At 34.6% G+C, this 13475-nt stretch overlaps 1 long non-coding RNA gene and 1 pseudogene across 1 annotated transcript; both read left to right on the top strand.

The window, feature by feature from the left end:
• The window catches only part of LOC145800339 (galactinol synthase 1-like), a 177698-nt pseudogene that overhangs the window by 125227 nt on the left and 38996 nt on the right, over positions 1-13475 (top strand).
• On the top strand, positions 4762-7376 carry LOC145801081 (uncharacterized). The gene is made up of 2 exons (XR_014341974.1): positions 4762-5362; positions 7040-7376. It is a non-coding gene; the product is annotated as an uncharacterized LOC145801081 (long non-coding RNA).

The raw sequence follows: 13475 nt of genomic DNA, 5'->3' as shown, positions 1-13475 counted from the left end.
TTACTTATAATTAGAATTCTTATTTTCGTATAAAATTTTCATCTTAATCAAATTCATAGGAGAAAAGATATTTTCTTTACCTTTTTTTTTCTTTCACTTTACTTTCTACTATTTTTATTTTTTACAATTTATTTATTTCTAATCAAATGAACCATAAGAATTTTTTGTGAGAATGCAACACAACTATTCTTTTACACAATATTTTACACACTTATATTGGTGTGGGGCCACACCCAAGAAATTGCCTTTTTAATTAGGTGTGAGATTGAACACAAATTTAGAAATTTACACTTATATAGGTTTGGGGCCACACCCAAGAATTAGGTACATATATCATTTGTCTTTTTAATTAGGTGTAAGATTGAACACAACTTTAGAAATACAATTAAATTTGGATCAATTTTGAGAAACCGAACACTAATTTAGAAATAGGAATTAAATTCGGATCAAGCTTGAGAAACCAAACAATACGGGTAATTCAAAATCCGAATGAAAAATGATATATAAGTTTAATTTTTAAATCTAGTGATGTGTTAAAAAAATAATTAATTAATAATTAGAGAATATTTAATTATTAACAAATTATTTTCTTAAAACATCATTAGGTCACTACAGTATATAAGAGTTTTAGAGACCAATTTTTTTTTTTGTCTCTAAAAGTGAAATTTTTGTTGCAAAAAATATTTAAGGATCAATTTCTATCGTTAGTCGCTAAAAAATCGTCCCGAAAAATAAAAAATAAGGCTTTTAGAGACAAAATTTAGAAAATGTCACTAATAAATAGATTTTCAGGGACAAAATAATTTGATCTCAAAATGGTTTATTTTTTTAGACAAAAAATTTGGTCCCAAAAGAATAATAATTCATCACTAATGTCCAAATTTTGTTACTAAAAATATAATAATGATATTTTTCATAATAAAAATATTTGGTCTCTAAAAAATAAATTTGTCCTTAAATTTTGGTCTTTAAAACCTTAATTTTTTGTAGGATAAAGATTGGTAGCTCGAAAATTTACCCCCCCTAATCTCCCTAATGCCCAAAACTAGGCTTTTTTTTTTCTTTCTTTTTTTTCTTCCATTTTCGAAGCTTTTTGAGCTCAAACACAGACGGGGAAGAGGGAGAGGGAGAGGGAGAGGGAGAGAGAGAGAGAGGGAGAGCGGAGAGGAGAGAGGGAGACACACACACACACAGAGGCCCCCCTGCATTCCGGCCGACCGTCCGATCGTCGCAGCTCTGCCATCGTCGCAGCTCGGAGATGGATCGTCGCAGCTCCAGTCCCTTCTTCTTCCTCCTCCTCCTTTTTCCCTCTCTTCTTCTTCTTCTTCCCTTCTTCCTCTTCTTCTTTCTTCTTCTCTGCTTTCTTTCTTTTTCTTCGTCTCTTTTGATTTTCTGATTGAAAAAAAAAAAAATTTAAAACGACGAAACGACGTCGTTTCGTCGTTTAGGGGGATTCGGGGAGGCTAATTTCGAGCGACGTAGCATTGTTGCTTTTTGTAATGGGTTTAGAAAGTGGATCCAACTTATGGGCCTGAATAGCAATATTCAACTCGAATTATGTTTAATAAAATAAAAAATATTTAATATACGTATAAATTATTAGGGTAAATTACACTCACCTCTCTCGAGGTTTGAAAAAAATATAATTAGTATCACACTTTTGATATAATTACATTGACTTCTGTCAATGTTTTAATTCATATAACACTTAAGCTTTTCATCATCAATAATTCGTTAATTATATGAATGAAAAAAATGATGTTATAATCTATTTTCTAATAAAATGTATATTTATCTTTATTTATTTCAATAAAGAATCAGTGTAATTATGTAAAAAAATGTGGCACTAATTGTATTTTCTTGAAATTTCAAGAGAGGTGATTGTAAATTATCTAAAGTAGTAAGTGTCCAGTGATATTAAAATTATCAATATCGGTAGATCATATTTACTATATTATATATACAACTAATATAACACTAAACTTATATTTTTTTTTTCTCACACATAAATGGTGAATTAATTCCTTAATTCTTATCTCTTTTCTCTCTATCTCTCTTTCAATATTAAATTATTTATTTTAATATTATTAATAATTCTACTAAAAAGCATTAATTGGATTTTATTTTAAATAATAGATAAATTACACTGACAACCCTTGAAAATTCTATTTAATGTAGATCCCTTTTCACATTTGAAAAATTACATTCTCCTCCTTAAGGTTTATAATCTCATTATAAATTGTTCCCTAGATTACTGATGTCATGCCCTAAACTTTTCTAAATGACCATCTTGCCATTTTTTCTACCATTTCTTCTTTTTATTATCATAATTGAAAAAACTAAAACCCCCAATATATTGATTTGTGATTATGTATTAATTTTAAATAGTAAATAACAATTACAATCAAACAATCCAAGATGAATCGATACAACGATTTAACGTAGAAAAATCACAATTGGAGCGCTTCCAATTGTAATTAAAAAAAACATGTGCCAAATCTTCAAAACAATCCACTAAGAAGACAAAAAAGAATTACACAAGCGTACTCTCAATTACTTAGCGAATCTACACCCGAATTGAACCGACCCCAATGTGCCTCTTCCACCACTGTCTTCACCTCAGAAATGTCTTACTCAACGTTAAATCCATAACGCTGATGTTCCCCGGAATCCACCAAAGCTTCAGGCCCAAGTTCCCCAGAATCCATCGAAGAATGCTTCTCTCTTTGTGAATAACAGAATAACAATCCTTGATGTTTGACAATTTGTAGTTCGTTAATCAATGGATTACCTTCTATACATCAAGGAAACTTATATAAACCACCTTCAAATAGAAAACACTTATTTTTTATTTTCTTTATTTCTGAAAATTTGGACGGCTCAAACCCTAAAACGGGCAAACAACGAACTTTATAGAAACTAGATCTCGAAAACTGTTTGAGCGTACATTTCGCTGCTTGAGTTGTGTAACTAAAAGCGGTGCGAAACATATAAGCTGACCGCTTGAGCGCAACTTTCACGACTCGAGCAGTAAAACTTTCTTCTCAGAAGTTCAGACGCTTTGCAAAAGTACTGGATGATCTTTTTCTTTGCTCCGGTGCACAAATGACTGCTCGAGTAGTCAAACAACTCGATCCCCGTACTTAGTCAGTGAAGTGGCAAACACTATAACAAAATGCACCTTTGGCGACCAAAATTGGCGACTAAAAAAAATTTAGTTGCCAAAAGTTGTGGAATTGGCGACCAAAATTTTTTTTTAGTCGGCAAAAGTACAATATTTAGCTACTAATTTTTTTTAGTCGGGATATATTGATTATTGGCAACAAAAAGAAATTTAGTCGCTAAAAAAACCATAATCGGCGACAAAAAATTTGGTTGCCAAAAATATATTTTTAGTGACTAAAATTTTTTTTTGTTGTCAAATAGTTAGTTTTCGCTATTAAAATTATTTTGTCGCCGAATGAAAAATAAAAAATTACTTTTTATCTTTGGCGACTAAAAATTTAGTCGCAAAAAATTTATTTTCAGTGACTAAAATTATTTTAGTCGACAAAGAACTAAAATATTTGAAAGGAAATAATTCAAATTTTGAAGAGATTTATAAAATTAATTAGGTGCCGTTTGATAACACTTACGTTTTCAGTTTTCTGTTTATATTTACAAAAATTTTAAAAACTCAAATAAAAACTTGTTTGGTAAAATTTTTTATTTATAAATCAGTGGTCTCAGTTTATAAATTTGGCCAAAAAATGAAAACACAGAAAATGTGTTTCCATTTTGAGTTTTCAGTTTTTTTTTTTATTTTTGCCACCCAACACTAGCCACCACCCGCCATCATTTTCCACTACCGTCTTCCGCCACCACGACCCACCACCCACTCCCACCACCACCACTTACCACCCACCTACCACCACCACCCGCCACCCGCCACCACCCGCCACCCGCCACCAGCCACCACCTACCTACCACCCACTCGCCACCACCACCCACCCCTCGCTGCCGCCACCACCACCACCCGCCACCTACTTGCCGCCACCACTCACCATCTACCTGCCACCACCATCCACCACCTGCCACCACCAACCACCCACCACCACCATCACCCGCCACCCAACCACCACCCACCTGCCACCACCTACTACCACCACCACCCACTCGCTACCACCTACCACCCGCCATCGTCACCCATCCACCCACCACCACCACCACCCGCCACCACCCACCACCATCCGCCATCCGCCACCTACCTGCCACCACCATCCACCACCCGCTGCCACTACTACCACCACCGCTCACTCGCTACCACCCACCACCCGCCACCGTCACCCACCCACCCGCCATCGTCACCCATCACCCACCCGCCACCGTCACCACCCACCCACGCACCACCACCACCCGTCACCTACCCGCTACCACCAACCACCACCGGCCATCCGCCATCCGCCACCACCACCCACTCGCTACCACCCACCACCCGCCACCGTCACCCACCACCCGCCACCGTCACCCACCACCACCCACTCACCCGCCACCAGCTACCCACCACTCACCGTCACCACTTTCTAGCACCGTCTTCCGCCGCCACTTGCCACCATTGCCATTTCTCACTTTTTTTTTATATTTTTAAATTTTTTAAAACATTTTGTCAATTACCAAACACGTTTGTAGTTTATGTTTTTCTAAAAATAAACAAAAACCAGTTTATAAAATTTTTATAAATATAAACTGAAAACGTAAACGTTACCAAACACACCGTTAACATTTGCGGACAAAAAAACCAATTTGGTGACCAAATGTGTGAAAATTTTAGACAAAACAAATGGTTCTCTTTTTAAGCAAAACAGATTGTTCTCTCTTACACAGATGCTCCTTTACAACCAAACATCACCCACCTCTTTTCACCGCAGATCACCGTCGCTCACCGTATGTCGCACATCGCCGCCACTGTAGATCACAGGTTCTCTCTGCCTCTCTCGCTCTCGTTCTCGGTTTGTCTGTCTGTCTGTCTCTCTCTCTCTCTCTCTCTCTAACCCAAACAAACCAAACAAAAATGGAGAAATCAGAAGGAGAAGAGTACTTGTTCAAGATAGTGGTGATTGGGGACTCAGCGATGGGAAAATTGAACTTGCTCTCGCGATTTGCGAGAGACGAGTTCGATTAAAAGCCCCAGTGGGAATAGAGTTTCAGACCTAGGTGATGGAGCTTGATGGCAAGGAGATCAAAGCCCAGGTCTGGGACACCGCCGGCCAAGAGCGCTTCCGCGCCGTCACCTCCAGAGGTGCTGTTGGTGCTCTCATCATCTACGATATCACTCGCTGGGCTACTTTCGATAGCATCAAGCGGTGGCTTGATGAGCTCAAGAGTAAGTCGATTATATTTTAATCGATCTATTTATTAGTTGTTCTGTTTTGTGGGTTTGATTGCTTGTTATTGAAGTTGTTGCTGTGAATTTGAATCTGTGTTTGAATAATCATTTCGGGTGTTTTAATGATTTTGAAATTGAAACCCCAAGTAGTGGATTTTTCTGGATTTTGGTCAATTCTGAAGATTAGTAATGTGGGTATTGCTTGATTTTGCTTTGTTTTGTGCTGGAATTTTTTAGGCCGTGATTGGATGCTCTGAATTAGAAATTGGTATTGGCATGGTTGTCTGATGCATTCTTCATTGGCAAAAATATCACGTTTTGTTAGAAAAAAAAATGAAATATTACCGGAATTTTTATACAAAATATAAGTCACATTGATCGGTCTTTACTTTTAAAATGAGCTGCCACATTATTCTAGATCATACAAAAGTGGATATTGGATCCAACTATGGTACAAAAGTGGAAATTTTGGGTTCCATACCAAAAAAGAAAAAAGAAAAAAGCAAGGTATTAATAGTGTATTAGGGTCATCTCCTGGTATGAAAACCGCTTGATTTTTTGGAAATCTCTTTTTTTTTTTTTTTTTTTTTTTTTTATATCCTGTTTAATATTGCTAATCAATGGCTGAAATTTTTTAGAATCCAAATACAATGATAAGAGATAATTATTGGGCATGGTTTCGAAAAACCGTTTTGTTTTTGGTAGTATAGAAAAGTCCTGGATAATAGAGTGACATACCGACTGTATATGATAATGGGTGACTCTGGCTTGACTTGTTTGTTTGCATAACAACAGAACCTAACATAATGACTTGTTTGTTTGTTTGTTTTGTTCTGTATATATAGGATGATTCTTTACTTGAACAACATTTTTCTAGTATTAAATAAAAGTAGGCATACACTTATAATTTATTCATAGGTGTAATGCAATAATAGGATGCTACATACAGACAGTGACCATGGTCCTCTACCCTTTTTTTTCTTTTTTCTTTTTTTTGGCTTCTATTCTATATTGTCTACATCATGTAAGAGGAGCTTATATCGAGGGGAAAATTTTGATAAGGCATATCTGACTGAAAACAACAGATCACATTGGTAACTAGTGGAAATAATTGGGTGAAGGATTGTCCTTTGCATTAATCTATTCAGAGCACAAAAAACTTAACACCAGTTTTTCTTCTCTTTTCTTTCTTCTTCTTTTTTTTATCTCTTTTCCTGCTGGGAAATTGGTTTCTCGAGTATGAAAATGTAAGAGGAATTTAAAGAATCAATATTAATAGTCATTCTGTGTAAAATAATCGGTACTCTGCTAAAAAACCTGTCTATAATGAAAACCTATCTATAATTTTTTTTTGTTGATAATGGCTTATTATTTATTTTGCTTGTAGGTGGTTTATTGGCTATAGGTAGCAACACTCCTATTTGAATGAACAATCCTATTTATTGCAGTTTGGACATACTAATCCATGCAGCCCTCCTTGAGCTTGTTGCTCTTGAGTATGACCCCATGCACCTCAGTTTGAGGGTTCAAATCCTAATAAAAAAAATTGTTTTTTCCCCTTTGTTTTCTCTTTCCCATTTAGCTTAATAGTTTTAGTTTGACATCTTGAATACTCTCTTTAATTACTTGGTGATCAAAACAAATCTTTGAGTATACATTTTCATGTCATTGTAGAGATCTGGTAGGATTGAAGAACAAATTGAAATGCTTCAACATTAAAGTGAAGACTATTTTGGAAGAAAAGGTCATTGGAGAACTTGGCCTGGGCATACTTATAGCAAAATAATTTCAAGTCCTTGGAAGAGCTTTATTATGCAGCAGGTTATTTATTTTGGTGTACGAAGAGCATTTGTTCTGTATATGGAAGACATTTATTTTTGTACAATCCTCTATTTTGGAAATTCAGTATTTTTGTATATAATATTTAATTTAGATGTATTATACTTGGTTGGTGTGGATTTGTATGATATTTGGAATATGATGTTACAAGTTAAAGTTTTTAGATAGTTGATATTGAAATGGGTATTATTGATAATGGATTTAGATTATAATTGATAAATGTACTATTCTGTATATGTACAGGTCACAGGTTGCATTGATAATGGAATGCATATAATTTAAAAATTAATAAAAAAATATTCAATTTGTGCATTTAAAAAAAAAATAATAAATAGAGCTTTTGGCAACTAAAAAATTAGTAGCTAAAAAGGAGCACCATAATTTAGAGACTAAAAAATTGGTAGCCAAAAATGAGTGACACGGTTTTAGCGACTAAAAAATTGGTAGCTAAAAAATTGAAGATGAATTTTTTTTTTTCTTTTTGGCGACTAAATATGTTCTTTTGGGCAACTAAATTTTTAGTCGTTAATTGACGACTTTCGGTGACTAAAAAAAAATTAATCGTCAATTCTTTTGCCGAAAATTAGTCAACGACCAAACGGGCGACCAAAAATTTTAGTCGGTAAAAATCTTTGGCAACTAAAAATTGACTTTTGGCGACTAAAAATTTAGTCGCCAAAAGTGTAATTTGTTGTAATGAAACATGAAAGTTTCAAGATCACAAACTCCTTTGCATAAACACTCATATCCTGACTGAAATATAAAAGCGAATAAAATTACAACTGAATGAAGTTTTATCAAATAGGATTGCTAATTACAAAATCCTAACAATAACTACATTCTACAATTTTTCATCATTAAATTCTATTTAAACACACTACAGCAAATCTGGATTGTTGTAATGACATATTCTTATTGAGTGATGATATATATATATATATATATAAATTTTATATAGAATTTTCAAACACAATGCTATATCCTAATGGTGACTTTTCACTATAAAACAAAACATTCATAAACATGATTTATATTTACAACAATATCACTATCACAACATTTTTATGAAGTTTTTTGTATAAATTTTTATATATGAATATAATTTTTCATTTTTATTTCCACTATTTTATGTAGATTAGATCAATTTAATCTAAATATATTTAAAAAGTATAAAATTTGTACAAAAAACTTTTAAAAAATTCATTGAATACAACAAAATTAGATAATGTATTGATTTATTTTTATTTTTTATTTTTTTTATTTTTTGTATTTGGTGAATTTTTTAAAAAAAATCACAAAAAATTATACTTCTCAAGTATATCTAGATTATGTGTATCCAAAAAATTAAAATAAAAATTGATTAAAATATTTAAAAAATGTAATAAAAAAAAACATGCAAAAAAAAAAAAAACTTAATTTTTTGTATGAGTTAAACTAAAGAAGATGATCAAAACACACACTTGTAATCTCTTAACTTAGTACATTCCTTTCGTAGTGTGTTTCTAACTCATATCCTCATTACTATGGCTAAACTCAGGCTTAGGAATGCCTAGGATGAAATGAGGATGCAAAAATGCACTTGAAAACATTTTCCAAAACTTACTGAAAACAAGGTCCACACTCGAGCTTGTCTTTCCTCACTCGAGCGAACATGCAAAAAGTGGGGGTTCGCTCGAGCGTGACTTACCTCACTCAAGCGAACTGTAAACTTTGAAAAAGTATTGGTTGCTTGTTTTTCACGGTCGACGGACGCTCAATCCTCACTCGAGCGTGAGACTCAGACCCTCGCTTGAGCGTCACTTTTGTCGCTCGAGCGTGCTGCAAAACACATGAACTTCTGGATACATGCATTTCACGCTCAAGTGAGCTTCCAGTCACTCGAGCGGAAATGCACGCACTCAGAGTGCTCGCTCGAGTGTAAACTTCTACGCTTGAGCGTGAATTCAAATTATGGAATTTCCATATTTGATCTCCAAGCTTCAAACTCAAATTTAACGCTTCAAAACTCATCCTCTTGGGCCAAATTTCTGGAAATCATTTAGAAACTCACAAAATATCATTGTTTGAAGATCATTTTATAAAATCAAGGCCCAAAAGCATGCCAATTGTTCACAATTTCAACTTAAACTTTATGAATGTTCCATGAATATAACATGCATGGATTTCTTGGTCTTGAGCTTCTCAAAACAAGATCAAATGCCACAAAACATCTTGAAACTTGATGTTTTCCCTAAATTAAGATGAATTTCAAACATGCATGAGAGAATTCTTGGAAATCATGCTCAACTTGTAAAGGAATAGACATGCATGCATGGTATGGTCCTTCTACCATCTTATTTAGCTCAAGACTTGCTTAAGTCAACATAATCCTCACGAATTCATGTCTACAACACATAACTTTTTGAATTAATAGTCAAAAGCTTACCTATAGTCTTGAATTACTCTTGTTCTAGCACAATCTTGAAGAATTCAAGCCAAAACCTTCAATTCTCTTTAATCTCTACACTTTCTCTCTCTAAAAGTGAACTCACTCTCTCTCTAGAATACAATCTTAGATTTTGCACTCAAGAAAGGGGCAAAGATAAGCTAAAATGAGCTTAAGGGCTCATATATATAGTTATGATGCCATAATACATTAATTGGAACATTAGGCTAACCAAACACAACTTAATGAATCAAACTGAATCAATTTTTAATTAAACTTACCACAGTGTTCTAAAAATTCTAATTAACATATTAATGTAACTAATTTCAGTTTCAGAAGCTGTTAGGTTTTATTATTGGCAATCCCATTTGACAAGGATTTCTTTAAGAAGTTGATTTTCTTCCAAAACTAGGATTACTTTTGGATTTCTATAAGTAATTGGATTTCTTCCAAAACTATGATTACTTTTGGATTTTCTATAAATAGTTGGTTTTCTCCCAAAACTATTTAATTCCTCCAGATCTTCTTTTTGGTTCTTAAGGTTTATATCTGGGGATATTTTGTTAGATTTCTTTGATGTTTTATTGAGTATTCAACTCATGGTTTAAAGAGAGTACATCAAAGGTTTTGTTTGTTATACACAAGAGAGAGAGAGTTGTTCTTCGGTGGATTCTGAAGAATTCGAGCCTGAAGCTTCGGTGGATTCTGGAGTGGATTCTAGAGTGGCTCATCGTAAAGACAATTTCGAGGTGAAGACGGGGTTGGAAGAGGCACATAGACGTTGGTTCAATTAGGCGTGGATTCGCTAGGTAATTGAGAGTATACCTGTGTAATTCCTTTAAATCTTCTTAGTGGATTGTTTTGTGGCTGTTGCCCGTGGTTTTTTAATCACAGTTGGAGGTGTCCAATTGTGGTTTTTCCACATTAAAATCGTTGTGTTGATTTGTCTTGATTGTTTGATTGGGATTGTTATATACTGCTTAAAATTGTTACATAATCACAAATCAATATCTAGGAGATTTCTAGATTTTTCGATTTGGTATCAGATCAGGTCGTTCTATTTTTTTTTAAAAAAATTCTTTTAGAACGAGATATTGTTTGATTTGTGATAATGGATTCAATTTGTGAGGGAAATTCTATGGTTCGACCACCCTTACTTGACGGATCCAATTATTCTTTTTGGAAAGCTCGGATGAGATCGTTTTTAAAATCTATTGATGAAAAAGTTTGGCAATCTGTCATGAATGGGTGGACCGAACCAACAATTATCATTGATGGAGTTACAATCCCCATACCAATTGATAAGTGGGACACAATTGATTACCAAAATAGTAGCTAGAATAGTAAAGCCATCAATTCTCTCTTTTGCGCTGTCACACCTGAAGAATTTAGTCGTATTTGTAATTGTGAAGTCGCAAAAGAGGCTTGGGATATCTTACAAACTATTCATGAGGGCACTCCTTCTGTTAAACGGTCAAAACTTCAAAGGCTCACGTCTAGTTTCGAAAACCTTTCAATGAAAGATAGTGAGACCTTTGATGAATTTTATGCGAAGTTGAGTGACATTGTAAATTCCAGCTTCAATTTAGGTGAAAAAATTCCAGAATCCAAAGTTGTGGGAAAAATTTTGAGATCCTTGCCTGATTGGTTCCAACCAAAAGTTATGGCTATTGAGGAGGCTCAAGATGTTGACAACCTCAAGCTGGATCAGTTGGTTGGAAATCTCCAAACTTATGAGGCACACAGGAATTTCAAAAAGAAACAAAAAGATACTATTGCTTTTAGTAGTGCTCATAGAGTTGGAGAGGATTCTGATGAGGATTATGAGATAGATTCCAAGATTACAGCTGCTTTTGTTAAACAATTTAAAAAATCTTTTTTGAAAAAGAATCCTAATCTTTTGGAATCTACTCATACTCGTAAATCTAAAGGCAAAGATAAATTCAAAATTAATTCTATTACCAAGAAGGAGAAAGGAAAGATACAAGGGAACTCTGAAAGAGTCCAATGCTATGAATGCCAAGGATTTGGCCACTTTGCTTCAGAATGCCCCACTCGTTTGAGGAAGAAGAAAGCCCTCGCTATCACTTGAGATGATGAATCAGAATCTGATGAAGATGAAAGTGACAACGAAGACCAAGGCGAAGAGGGACATAAACAATTCCTTGCTTTCATGGTGGCTTCCGAAGCTGAAGGACAAACAGGTTCTCCGAAGAGGTCAGTTGAGAATATCACTGATGATGAATCCTTGGAGAGTGATCATGAAGAGCTTGAGCAAGCTTATGAAAAGTTGTATGAGGAGTCTCTTAACTTATTCAAATTGAATGACAAACTCACAAAGAAACTCAAAGCATGTGAAAGTGAGAAAGTCAAACTTAAGGAGGAGATTTCCGAGGCCAGGATTGATGCCATCAAGGTAGCTGATGATCGACAAGTTCTTTTTGCAAAACTGTTGACTTGTGAGACAGAAATGAATGAGCTACTGCAAACCCATGCCATGTATGAAGAAAAGATTGAATCTCTCAAGATGTCACAAGTTGCTTTGGAAGAATTAATGATCAAGAAAGAGGAAGAGCTCAAGTGTGCTATGGCTACTATTGGTCTTTGGAACAAAGGATCAAAGACTTTGGAGGTGTCCAATTATGGTTTTTCCACGTTAAAATCGTTGTGTTGATTTGTCTTGATTGTTTGATTGGGATTTTTATATATTGCTTAAAATTATTACATAATCACAAATCAATATCTAGGGGATTTCTAGATTTTTCAGAAGCCGATAAGGCTTTCAATTTTCATATCGAAGTAGATTTCACAACAGATATTACTACGAGTAACAAATAGAAAGTCAAATAACACACAAAATACACAATAAACACATAATTTATTTTAATCACTTAATTAGTGTCCTTAATCACGGATTAGAAGTTAATTGCAGATTGGGGTTGTTATATGCTGTCCACATCTATCACCGATGATTAACTCTCTTTATTTCTCTCTCTCTCTCTCTCTCTCTCTCTCTCTCTCTCTTCCTTGTATGTTTTCTTATTCTTTTCTCTGTATTTCTCAAATCATCATACCCACAGAAAGAAAACAAAAACAAAAAAAAAAAAAAAACAAAAAAACAAAAAACAAAAAACAAAAAAAATAAGATAAAATTGAATGTTGAAGCTAGATTATCTCATCCAACTCGGTTTCGGATATCATCTCCATAACAGCAAACAGAGCTCTCTCACAACGAAACACCGTTTAGATTCTAGCCCTCTCTCACAACATACATTGATTCAAATGTCGTTGGGGAGCTTTCATCACAAAATCAAAGAAATCAATCTAAAAGTTGAAGATGGCCGGCAAAATAAAAATTTGTATTTTAGATGTTTATTCTCTTCTTTTTCTTTTTCTTTTTCTTTTTCTAAAAAAAAAAAATTGATTTATCAATTTGTGGGTTTGTGGTGGTTTTTGGTTGAGTAGTTTGTGAATGTTAGATGCTTGTTGAAACACCTCAATGAAACGTTAATGTAAAATTCATGTTTGAAGTGCTAATATCAAGAAATGTGTGAACCATGGCTCTAATGCACTTTTGGCAAAGCTGTTAATCAGTTCCATCTCCTCCTGCAAATCAGACTCTAAAACTACATTTTTGACAAAACCCATCGCTGTCTCCAGTTGCCTCACCGTCGCCTCTCCTCGCCTTGCCTCCATCGCCTCTTCGTTCGTCGCCTCTGTCCCCTCACCTTGCCTTGACTCTATCGCCTCTCTCTCTCTCTCTCTCTCTCTCTCTCGTCCAGATCGTACCTCTCTGTCTCAAAGGCTAGGGTACAAAAACGAGAAGGGGAAAACAAAATAAGAAAG

This window comes from Camellia sinensis, chromosome 10 (assembly GCF_055761805.1).
Source record: "Camellia sinensis isolate YWXY chromosome 10, ASM5576180v1, whole genome shotgun sequence".
In the NCBI taxonomy this organism is placed as follows: Eukaryota; Viridiplantae; Streptophyta; class Magnoliopsida; order Ericales; family Theaceae; genus Camellia; species Camellia sinensis.
Note: the sequence above shows the minus strand (reverse complement) of the source record. Positions and strands in the feature narration are given on the sequence as shown.